Source organism: Apium graveolens, chromosome 5 (assembly GCF_009905375.1).
Source record: "Apium graveolens cultivar Ventura chromosome 5, ASM990537v1, whole genome shotgun sequence".
Lineage (NCBI taxonomy): Eukaryota > Viridiplantae > Streptophyta > Magnoliopsida > Apiales > Apiaceae > Apium > Apium graveolens.
The window spans coordinates 46,380,481-46,392,676 of NC_133651.1; the positions used below are offsets into that span (position 1 = coordinate 46,380,481).

The following is a 12,196-nucleotide window of genomic DNA, read 5'->3' on the forward strand; positions in this document are numbered from 1 at the left end:
TTTAAGCACTGGTGTATGAGAATCGATTGCGTCTGACTTGAAGTATGATCCCAAAGCTCATGACTTAATCAACACTAGTCACTAGCCAAACAGGTCCACGAGATTCTGTCTGAATGCAAAGTTTAAGGTATGCATGGGACTGATGCTAGGTTACTGGTCAATGATTGTACTGATGGATAGATGATAACATCAGATTATACCCTAGATGACTCACAAATGGGAAACTGATGAAGGCTTCCATTTGAGGAACACAACAAAAGCTTTGCAAGGACTCTATTCTAATTAAAAATCACATACAGGGTACACTAACAGAAACAAAGCGAATATGTATGCTCTAACAATCTAACAACCTGTGTTAATTAGACAACACATGGCAATATCGATATAATTGAATAAATCGTGAATGATGATCAAGGTTTACCAATATACAATTGCAACACCCAAATGCGGACACCGTGATCAATCTGAATGTTTGTAATCCATATAACAGTTAAACGCACCAAATAATACAAGTTATCCACCCCACACTCTCCTTAAAAAATGTATATATGACGGAACAATGAAATGTTTACACTAAAACGTCTTGATCTTTGAACAATTGGCGCCGCTTAAATATCAAGAACCCCGCCACACAAACTTGCAATCCAGCAGCTACACCTAGAAACCACCAGCCAACTTTCTTTCCCGTATTGTGTTTTTCCTTCTCATGTTTCACACGGTTTTTATGCCGCCTATGATCCTTTGTAGGTTGAGTAGAATTGGAATGATAGGACCTTTTCCTCGGGTGTGTTGGAGGGGCCAAGTGATGATGACCAGAGGGCGGTGGGGGAGATATAGGTGGTGGTGGAGGTGGGGGAGATACAGGTGGTGGTGGTGGAGGAGGTGGAGGAGGTGGAGGAGGTGGTGGCGAGACAGGATTTTTGTTATTGTTGTTGTTGGTTCCCTGAGATTCAACACGCAATGCAAGGAAGCCGAGAAGAAGGGCAAGGTTTAAAATCACAGAACACAACAATGGTGAATCCATAACATGAGATACATTTACATTCGGGGTATTGTATATATTTGGGTTCTTAAGGAAAGAATCAACCGAGATGGGGTGAACCCAAATAGTTGACTCTTTTTAAGAACACAACACCACCCTCCCCAGGCCTATGGGATGCTTAAATTACAGAATAGGTATGATTATAAATACGAGACCGTGGACATTTACAGTGGCAATTCAAATGCAGGGGGTTGAGGAAGATGATCGGACGGTCAGGAATACATGAAACTTGAAAAAAAAATAGGAGAATGTGAACGGGGGAACTCCCTTCCCAGAAGAGAAGTTGACAGACAAAAATATGAAAAGAGAATACAAAGGAAATGACAAGGGGGGTGTTCGGGAGCCCGAAGAAGCTGAGAGGTTGACAAGTAAGGAGAGGAAGATTAAACGCTTGGTCCAAGTCTAACTAATCTTAGGATGCTTGCATTTGATATTCTTTAAGAATTCTATGTACTTTTCACTTCCCATGTTACTTGCGAGTTACGTGCTAGCATGTCGTGTCAGTAGTCTATTTCTGGCATTTCTTAATATACCCCAACATTATCCATCTTTTTAATTAGAGTAAATTGAATTTCGCTTCCCCCATTATTTTCATTGTTATTTTGATATTAATAATTTCATTATTTACACTTTACACCCAGGATAATAGAGCTGTAAATGGACTCTGTTTGAGTCAAGCCGAATCGAGCTGAAAATGATGTGCAAGTTAGGTTCGTGCCGAACCGAATTTTATAACCGAGCCGAAAGTGATGTTTAGACTCGGCTCATTTGATATTCAAGTTCGGCTCCTTCATATACGAGTCGAGTCCGATCCGAACACGAATTTGTTTACGAAAAACCGAGTCCAGCCGAACTCGAGCCGAGTTGAGTTGTCCACTATTAGTTCAAATATATTTTTAATCAACCAACCTTAAAGTGTAATTTATAATTTTACAAGTTGTATTGATATCAAATAGCAGACTTATCTTACAATTATATAAGTGTTAAGTGGCATTTATGTCCACTTAGAACGTCCTATAAAGGCTTGAACTGGTATTTTGTACTCAAGTATTTTGTGTATTTGATTTATTTTTGTAGTGTTTTGCATTTCAGGCATAAATAGGGGATCAAGAAGATTTAACAATGCTTTGGTGCTAAATTAGTGTAAGGAAGGTGCTAGGAAAGATTGCTCGTTGATTGCCATCACAAGCTAGCAAAGAAATAAAAATCAGAAGTTTTTCCAGAAGATCAGCGCACCCGCACTGGGACAGCGCGCGGCCGCACCGTGTCGATTTCCAGGAATCCTGTTTCGAGTAGAAGATTGATTTTCTAGGCTCTTGGACGATTTGAGCTGCTATATAAAGATAACTTAAAGACGTTTTTCATAACGGAGCTTAAGGAGAAGACATCGTGAAGACCTAGGTGCGCAAATACAACCAAGGCGAAGAGGATCTAGTTTATTCTTGTGATTCTTTGTTTTAAGTTGTAATCTTGGATGCTAATTTTCTTGTTTTGTTGAACCTATACTCTTGTTTAACGTACTTGATCATTATTCAGTTTTATAAAAACTTAGTTTATTATACCATGCTTTCATCGGAACCCACAGTGATGATGAGTTCGGTTATGGGCTAATCGTTATCGTGGAGTTCTAGCGGATTTACTTATGAATTTTATTAGTTAATTTATTTCGATACCTTAGTGTGTGGTGATTGCATGATTTTCTAGTATTGGTTGTGCTTATTCGTCTTATGAGCGTCGCGAACTTATAAGAAAACGCGTTAATCTCTATTGAAGCGAAAGTGAAAATAAGGGTTTAGAACTTGCCATGCTAGCATATGTTCATGTATTTGATATACATGATTCGTAGGTAATTTTAGCCATCATACTTGCCCATGATAGATAACTTGTGCATTAAAACCGTTATGCTGTCAAATTCTATAGACATATAGCTCAATATAACTGGTATCTTTCAGCTTATATCTCTTTTGTTGATGTCTGGTAGTAGGGTATTCATACAACGAAAGTTGGCGTTTACTATTTTCGTGTTATCTGATTAGTTGTCATCACCATTACGTGCTAAGGTTAAGAACAAAAAGGCTATTGAATGAAGTAGTAATGAAGTTAGAATCCCTTATTTGTGTTATATAGTAAATCAAACCCTTAATTCTCTTAGTTAATTGTATGTTAGTTAATATCGTAGTTATAAACAATCTCAACTTGTTATCATCTTAGCATTGAATAATAACCATACCATTGTTGCATAAGTGCATTAAACTGAAATTAACCTAAACCAGTCTCTGTGGGAACGAACTAGAAAGAATTCCATATTACTTGCGATTGCGTATACTTGCGTGAATATTAGCGCGTGTTTCCATCCTAACAAGTTTTTGGCGCCGCTGTCGGGGACTCGATGTTAATTTTTAGTTTATGTGCTTGACATAAGTGGTCGTTATAGTTCAGTGACTCAGATATTTTACTTACTTGTTTACTTGTTGCTTTTTCAGGTACTCTAGAGAGCGTTTTCTGCTAACGCGTTCTCGATCTCGAAAGCGAACAATGGATAAAGCAGATGAATAAGTTTTAGTAGAGGAAGAAGTTCTTCTTGAGGAGGAGAAAGTTAAAGAAGAAGCTCTTGTTGCAATGGGTGAACCAGAAGCGAATACAAATGCTTTAATGGACTATTCTCAGCCGAAGATAAATGATATTCAGTCTAGCATTGTTAGACCAGCCATCGCGGCTAACACTTTTGAAATCAAGGCTAGCATAATACAGATGGTGCAGAACTCGGTCCAGTTTGGGGGTTCTCCGACGGAAGATCCCAATATGCATATTAAAGATTTTATCGAGATCTGCGACACTTTCAAATTCAACAATGTTTCTGAAGATGCTATTAAGTTGAGACTTTTCCCATTCTCTCTTAGGGATAAAGCTAAGTGATGGTTGCATTCTCTACCACCAGGCTCTATCACCAAGTGGGAAGATCTTACTAAGAAGTTTCTCACTAAATTCTTTCCTATGGCGAAGACTACTGCAATTAGGAATGCTCTTACCCAATTTACGCAGCAATCGAGAGAGTCTTTGTGTGAAGCTTGGGACCGTTATAAGGAGATGCTTAGAAAGTGTCCTCATCATGGGATGCCTGACTGGATGATCATTAACTGCTTTTACAATGATTTGGGTGTGACTTCTAGACCCATGCTTGATACAACATCAGGGGGAGCCTTATGGGCTAAGAGCTACGATGAAGCTTATGATTTGATTGAACTGATGGCTGCTAATGAATACCAGAACCCTTCTCAGAGACTAACTCAAGGCAAAGTAACATGAATGCTGGAGGTAGATGCAACAACTGCTATAGCTGCTCAGCTTAAGGTTTTGACGATGAAGGTGGATTCTTTGGCTAATTATGGAGTTAATCAGATCACTAATGTCTGTGAGCTTTGTGCCGGTGCCCATGAGACAGAGCAGTGTGCTATTTCTAGTGAATCAGCTCAGTTCGTGAGCAACTTTCAGAGGTCCCAGCAACCAGTTCCAGCCACCTATCATCCCAGTAACCGCAATCATTCTAACTTTAGCTGGAGCAACACTCAGAATGCGGTGCAGCAGCCTTATCAGCAGTATGCAGCAAAACAATACAACCCTCCTGGTTTTCAGCAACCGCAATACGCACCAAGACAACAACTCCAACTACAACAATCTAATGAAAAATCTGAATTGGAGGAGTTGAGGCTCATGTGCAAGAGCCAAACGGTTTCTATCAAGACCTTGGAAAATTAAATTGGGCAGATTGCTAATGCCTTGCTAAATTGACAACCTGGTACACTCCCTAGTGACACAGAAGTGCCTGACAAGAAGGAAGCAAAAGAGCAGGTTAAGGCAATTATATTGAGGTCTGGGAAGGTTGCAAGCCAAGAAAAAGCTCAAGTTCCAGAATCTGAAGATGTGGCTGAAGAAGAAGTGCAGAAGGAAGCAGAAGTGGAACCAAGGAAGAAAACTGTGGAACACACTCCTCTTGAGGGTAATACATGGGAGAAATAGGTCTATCCTCCACCTCCTTTTCCTAAAAGGCCGCAGAAGCAAAAGTTGGATAAGCAGTTTGCTAAGTTTCTGGAGGTGTTCAAGAAAGTTAATATCAACATACCTTTCGCTGAAACTCTTGAATAGATGCCTAGCTATGCGAAGTTTATGAAAGGTATTCTCTCTCGGAAAGTGAAGCTCGATGACTTATAGACCGTTGCTCTCACGGAGGAATGCAGTGCTGTGCTGCAACAGAAGTTACCTCCAAAGCTTAAAGATCCTGAGAGCTTTACTATTCCTTGCACCATCGGAAAAGTGTCATTCGACAAATGCTTATGTGACTTGGGAGCTAGCATCTTCCACATTTCAGAGATGCATGATGGCTATCTTTTCTGAAATGATTGGACAAAATGTGGAGGTGTTTATGGATGATTTCTCTGTGTTCGGTGATTCCTTTGACGAGTGCTTGCAAAATCTTGGCGCCGTTCTTAAAAGGTGTGTTGAAACCAATCTGGTCCTCAATTGGGAGCAAATCAACTACATATTATGGAGAAAAAATGATGTTGTTCATAAGGATGGCCAATCCTAGGTACATTCAGATTCTCAATAATGGACCTTTTATTTTCATGGAAAGGGTTGATAAATGACTTGAAACTTCATGATAAGTATTATGAAGCTGAGGAGGTAAACCTGAAGTTTTTGTTCACCTTCATGACCACCTTGAATAGAAAATATCATCTATTAGAGAAGGAAGATACTTGAGCAGAATGACACTGGAAGTCTTGTATGGGATTTTGAAAACATATGAGCTTGAGATGTTACAGAGGAAGTCATTGAAGGAAAACAAAGGACATGTGGTTGATAGATCCAGTGCCTAAATGGTCAATGATAGTTCAACAAGTGAAAATGAACAAGATGCTCAAATTCCAGTCATTCATGTTGTTGAGCAAAAGAACAAGGGACCTTAGAAACAAGTTGTTTTGGAGTTAGAGGAAGATGAATACTACACCCTTAATGAGCTAGATGAGATGGATCAATCAATGGCTTACCTGGATAGAAAATTCTCTAACATCAGGGTTAAAAAACCAAGGTTTTTGAAGAACAAGGGATAGTCCTCAAAAAACAACAATTGGAAATCAAAAACTCAGTTCAACTTAGCTAGCAAAGGTGGCTACAAAACTGTATCTATTAAAAGAACAAAAATAAGTTGCTTTAACTGTGATGAATTGGGCCACTTTGCAACTGAGTGCAGGAAGCCAAAGAAAGTGAAGAAGGATAAAGCTTATATGGAATTAGTTTCAAAGTATGAAGCTCTCTTGAAGAAACAACATGGAAATGCTTACATAGATAAAGGGAAGAGTTAGGATGACACTGATGAAGATGATAATAATGAAGAATATGAGAATTATGTACTCATGGCTCTAGAGCAAGGAAAGTCATCCTCATCAAAATCAGAGGTACCAACTCTAACTACCATTAATTTAAATACAAGCCAATATAAAGAAACTGGTAGCAGCTATTGAGGAAGTTAGTAGACTGTCAAAGATTAATGAGAAGCTTGAGATTGAAAAGCAAGAATTGGAGCTCCAGCTTGTTGAGCTTGAAACAGTCAAGCAAGAAAATGAATATCTGAAAAACAAGCTCAAGTGCGCAAGTGAAATTGAAGCTATGTTGAGGGAAAAATTGGAAAAGAATGAGGTGAAATTGAAGTCTTCTAGAAATGCATCTCAGTTGGTTGGATAATACCATGAGAAGAACAAATCATATGATAATATAACTATTGGTTTGGACTATGATGCCTTGAACAATAACAAAAAAAATGAAGGTGACAAAGGTATGTCAATTGCAGATCAAGATGTCCCAGTTATCCTGAGAAAAGTATATGCACCTTTGTTCAAGGCATGTGAGGTTAATTCCAGTAAGGCTGAGTTGGTCATCAATCAAGAACTTACAGATGAAGACAGTGAAAAGAAGAATAAAGAAACCACTGCTGAAATTAAGAAGAAGCCCATGGTCAATCAAGTTTCTAAGACACCAATCAAGGAAACCAAGACTGAGAATGCAGGAAAGAAGAATAAGAACAGGAATGGGAAAATTGGAGTGAACAAGAGCAATAACTTTGCATTTGTTGCAGATGCTCCCAGAAAACAATGTCAAAAGTGTGGCTCAACCAATCACCTAACTCACCTTTGTAAAAAGACTGTTAGTGAGCCAAAAGTGGGAGCATGCAAGTACAATGAAGCAAAGGCTGAAGATCCCTATTCACTTTGTGAAAAATTTGATTGCATTCCTTGCAATATGAAAGTGATGACAAGCTGTCATAAACTGAGAGTATCTCTCAAAGAAGTTAACCTTGGATCTACAACTAAAAAGAAAAATGCAAATCAATCAATGAACACTGTTCTTTTTGAATCATCAAATTCTACTTCAACAACTTCTGTTAATAAGAAGAAAGTACCCAACACTGCTGGGGTAGCTAAACACACTTAATCCTCATTGTGTGCAGGACAAGATGAAGAGAGTCATATGGATCATTGACAGTGGATGCTCCAGGCATATGACAGGTGATAAAGCCTTGCTATCATAATTTGAGGAGATGGCTGGCCCAGTGATGAATTTTGGAGATAACAATAGAGGATTCACAATGGGATAGGGAAAGTTAATTTTTGTGAATGTTGTCATTTAAGATGTAACACTGGTAGCTGGTCTTGAGGTGAATCTCCTAAGTGTTAGTCAATTCACAGATAGAGGATTCAATGTTTTATTTGACAAATATTGTGCAAGACATTCCTGTACTTTAACAAGACTAAGACAATTTGTCAACCCTAAGTTAGTTGTATTGTTATCTTAATTTGTATTTTGTACTTGTAACACTTAAAGTCTGTAAAAATGTCAAAGGAGCAGACTGGATTCTTTTTTATAAATAGTGTCAAGCCTAAGAATTTTATCTAGAAGAAGATCAAGAAGATCATGCCTCAGAAGAATTATGAAAAAGCTTGGAGTTGAATAAATCTATTTTAGGAAAATTGTTCTAAGTCAAGATCTCTACAAGTCACAGATTTAGTGTTATAGAGAAGTCATTCGAGAACTCAAAATGACTTATCGAGAAGTCAGGAAAGGTACTAGAGAACTCACAAAGATACAATAAATGAAATTGAAGACATGGAAATTGGAGATATCGACAAGTCATTTCTTCACTAGAGAACTCAGAGTTATCGACAAGTCAATATTCATTAGAGAACTTTGAGTTATCGATAAGTCAAATTCCACTAGGGAACTCAGAGATATCGATAAGCCTAAATTCACTAAAGAACTTTGAGTTGTTGACAAGTCAAATTTGACTAGAGAACTATGAGTTATCGATAAGTCAATAACTCATTAGAAAACTCAGAGATATTGATAAGTCAAAGTGAAGATATGAAGACTAGAGATCTCTAAAAGCCAAATTCTATTATAGAGAACTCATAGACCTCTACAAGTCAAATTTACTATGGAGCATTAGAGATCCCGATAAGCCAATATACTTATCGAGATGTCAAGTTCTCTATAGACCAAATGGAGATCTCGAGATAAAATCTCAAAGTACAAAATTGCAGATCAAGTTCAATATCCAAGATTAACAATCAACAAACAATCCAAACAGCTGGATTGACAAGTCTACCAAAAGCAGCTTGAAGGATGTGCAAGATCAATGGTGAAGATTAACTGACAATGGAAGATAAAGATAATCACAGGATGCTAAAGATATGCTAAGCCAGAAATAGAAGATATACTTTTCTATAAATGGAAATGACAAGTGACTGTTTACAAAAGTTAATAGCATGTCTTATTGTACACCGTGTAAACCAGCAATTAACTGAATTATAAAGTTAACACTGGTCCTTTAGTCAGTTGTAACAAACAAAGAAAATTAAGATAAAATATCTTGTTGTAAGTCATATGTCATAGCCTATTTGTATATTCGAGGATTCAACTCAACTCAAATAAGAATGTAATAAGTAAATAGTGGATCTACCGTCAGAGAGATCTCGCAAAGTAATATCTATCAGAGGATTCAGAAACAAGGTTCATCTACAGACTTGAGGAGTTAATTCACTGGAAGAAGTTCAAGAAGTTGATCATGCCTCAGTGATATAAATCAAGATCGTGGATTTAATCAAGTGACAGAGATCTCGTCAGAGTATCATTAATTACAAGGATTTAATCTGAAGAAAATCAAAGTGTCAAAGTCAAGACATGAAGAAACGTCACGGAAGTTAGTCACTCATGAACCAGACAGTACATCGAGTGTCAACGTTGAAGTGGTGGAATTGATTCATAATTTTCAGTGATTTTCAGAAGATTTGCAGAAGAATGGTTGCTGCTCAAGACTAGAATTAATTCTCTATTAATTAATTAATTCATCTAATTTAATTAAGAAAATAAATTATATCTGCAAAGAATAATTTATTTATTAATTGAATTAATTGATTAATTAATTCTGAATTAATTTTAGGAATTTTCAGAAGTTTAATTGGATTTAATTCAAATCTTAAATCAGCAAGACAAATGGAAATGAACTAGCATGACAATCTGGATTGTCATACCGATTGTCATGCTAGGCCATTTTCCATTGTCATACCGAAAGTTACTCTAGGAGGATAATTGTCTTGCTAGTTCATTCTGATTGTCATGCTAGTTCATTCAGATTGTCTTGCTAGTTCATTCAATTGTCCTACCGAAAGTCTTGCCAGCTATAGGATTGTCATGCCAATTCAATTCTATTGGTTTGTTGATTAAAAAGAAGCAGAAGACCTTCTTTCAATTATCCATCATTCAAACAGAAGAACAAAGAACAAGAAAAGCAGCCGCCTTGAAATATTACATTTTTCATCTGTTTAATTCAAGATCAATTTCTAGATTGTAAAGTTAAATCCAATCAACTAGAAATCTTTATCTTGTTCTTGTGTAACAATCTAGCGGATCAAAATCCCTAGAACTTAATCTCAAATTGCGTTTAGCATTTGAATCTTTTTATTACAAAAATAGAAAAAGTTCATGTCGAATTTATTCTAGATTTGTGATAATTAATTTGAGATTAATTCCTTGTAATCGATACAGTTGTTGTAACACCTTTCAAGTTTAATAATATTTTTATTTAACTTGAATTTTGTTTCACATTTTTTATTCCGCATTTAATTCGATTATTCGGTACTGTTTGTATTCAACCCCCCCTTCTACAAACACATTGGGACCCAACAATTGGTATCAGAGCCTTCTGATTAACGAACAAATCAAGATCCTAGACTTTTGTGATTTTTCAACTCCTTGAATTTTTATTTATTCAAAAATTCATAATGACTTCACATAAAGTTGGAACCGTTAAAATTCCACAATTTGATAAAGAGAATTATATCATGTGGAAGAAGAAGATGCTATTATTTTTACAAGTTGCAAATCCCAAATATTCAAACTTGTTAAAGAAGGGTATAAAAACTCCGATGGTTATTGAACCGGAGGTAATAATAGATGGTGTGGTGACTACTGAAGCTAGAACCTATCCAAAAGAGCCTGAAGATTTTACTCCTGCTGAGAAGGAAGAAGCCTCCTCGGATGCCAGCCTTCAATTAATATTAATTGATTCCCTTGATCCCTTGATGAACAGACATGTGATGAACTGTAAAAATTCCAAACACATGTGGGAAACTATTGAGGTGATTAATGAAGGCACAGAGGAAGTTAGGGAGAACAAGTTGGAAATCCTAACCTCTGAATATGAACATTTCAAATCAAATCCAGGAGAAGGAATTACTGAAGTGTTTGAGAGGTACAATGCGTTGATCAACAACCTGAACATCAATGGAAAGTATTATTCAATCAGGGAGGTCAACAAAAAGTTCTTTTTAACACTGCCAGCTCATCTTGAACATAGAATCACTGCCATTAGAGAAGCTAGAGATCTGAGTGAGATTTCTTTGGACAGGCTCTATGGAGTGTTAAAAACCTATGAGTTGGAGCAGATTCAACAGAAGGAAGTCTACGGGAAGGATAGAATGGTCAGCACATCTACTGCACTTGTAGCTGAAGGTCAACAACAACAACAATCTCAACAGTTAGAAAGAATGGTACAGTTTTCCAAGGGTGAGGAAAATGAGTTAGTAGCAGAATATGATCCTCCTACTACAAATCAATCAAGTGATGATTTTTATTCCTTGGAAGAGCTGGAGCAATTGGAAGATGAATCAATGGCCCAAATTGTCAAGAGATTCTCCCATGTCAGATTCAGGAGGAATCCCAAGCTTAAGTACAAGTCCAACTACAACAAATTCCAGAAAGGTGGATCTTCATCCTCTAACACCAGCAGTGGTGGGTACAAAACAGGGATGGTTGATCGAAGCACCATTAGATGCTATAACTGCAATGAGTTGGGACACTTTGCCACAGAATGTAGGAAGCCAAAGCAAGTAAGAAAGAACTCTGAAAGGGCTTATCTGGCAAAGGGAAGAAGCTGGGATGATGCTGACAGTGAAGATGAAGATGAAGGAAATCTTGCTCTTATGGCTATTGATGGAAAAGCTTCATCGTCAAGAATAGAGGTAAAACTTTCTGATGCTGAAATGGTTTATCATCTAAGAGGTAACTTAGATTGTGCACGTCGTGATAATGAACTGTTAAGTTTACAGATCACAGACCTTGAGAAAGAGGTCAATGAATTAAGACTTGTGCACATTAATCAAGACAAATTAAAAGAACATGTATCTTTTCTAGAGAATAGAGTTGACTGTTATAGAAAACTCGAAACTATTCTCAAAGACAAGATCACCGGTCTTGAGACTAAGGTTAGAGCCTACTTCAATTCTTGTTCGAAGGCTAAAGAGTTCTACAGTAAGCAAGCTGTTAATCAAACATCTGGAATAGGTTATGATTACAATGCTGCTATTGGAGAATTAGGCATAAACTCCCCTCCTCATGTCTGTGCTAAAGGGAGGGAAGTACCACATGTGCTTAAGGGTGTTGATCAACCCCTCTATAAAGCATCAATTGCTGAACCATTTGATGCGACCTCTTCTGTTATTCATGAAGAGATACGTGCTGAAGATCATGCTAATGAGAAGATTATTTCCAAGTCAAGTGAGTCGAAAGTTCCAGTCAAAGTTGTGAAAGCAACTGAGACTAACT

General features: G+C 37.3%; 1 non-coding gene across 1 annotated transcript; it reads right to left on the reverse strand.

The window, feature by feature from the left end:
• Positions 1-4,051: 4,051 nt before the first annotated feature.
• Positions 4,052-4,158, reverse strand: LOC141662363 (small nucleolar RNA R71). The gene has a single exon (XR_012550483.1). It is a non-coding gene; the product is annotated as a small nucleolar RNA R71 (small nucleolar RNA).
• Positions 4,159-12,196: the final 8,038 nt, after the last annotated feature.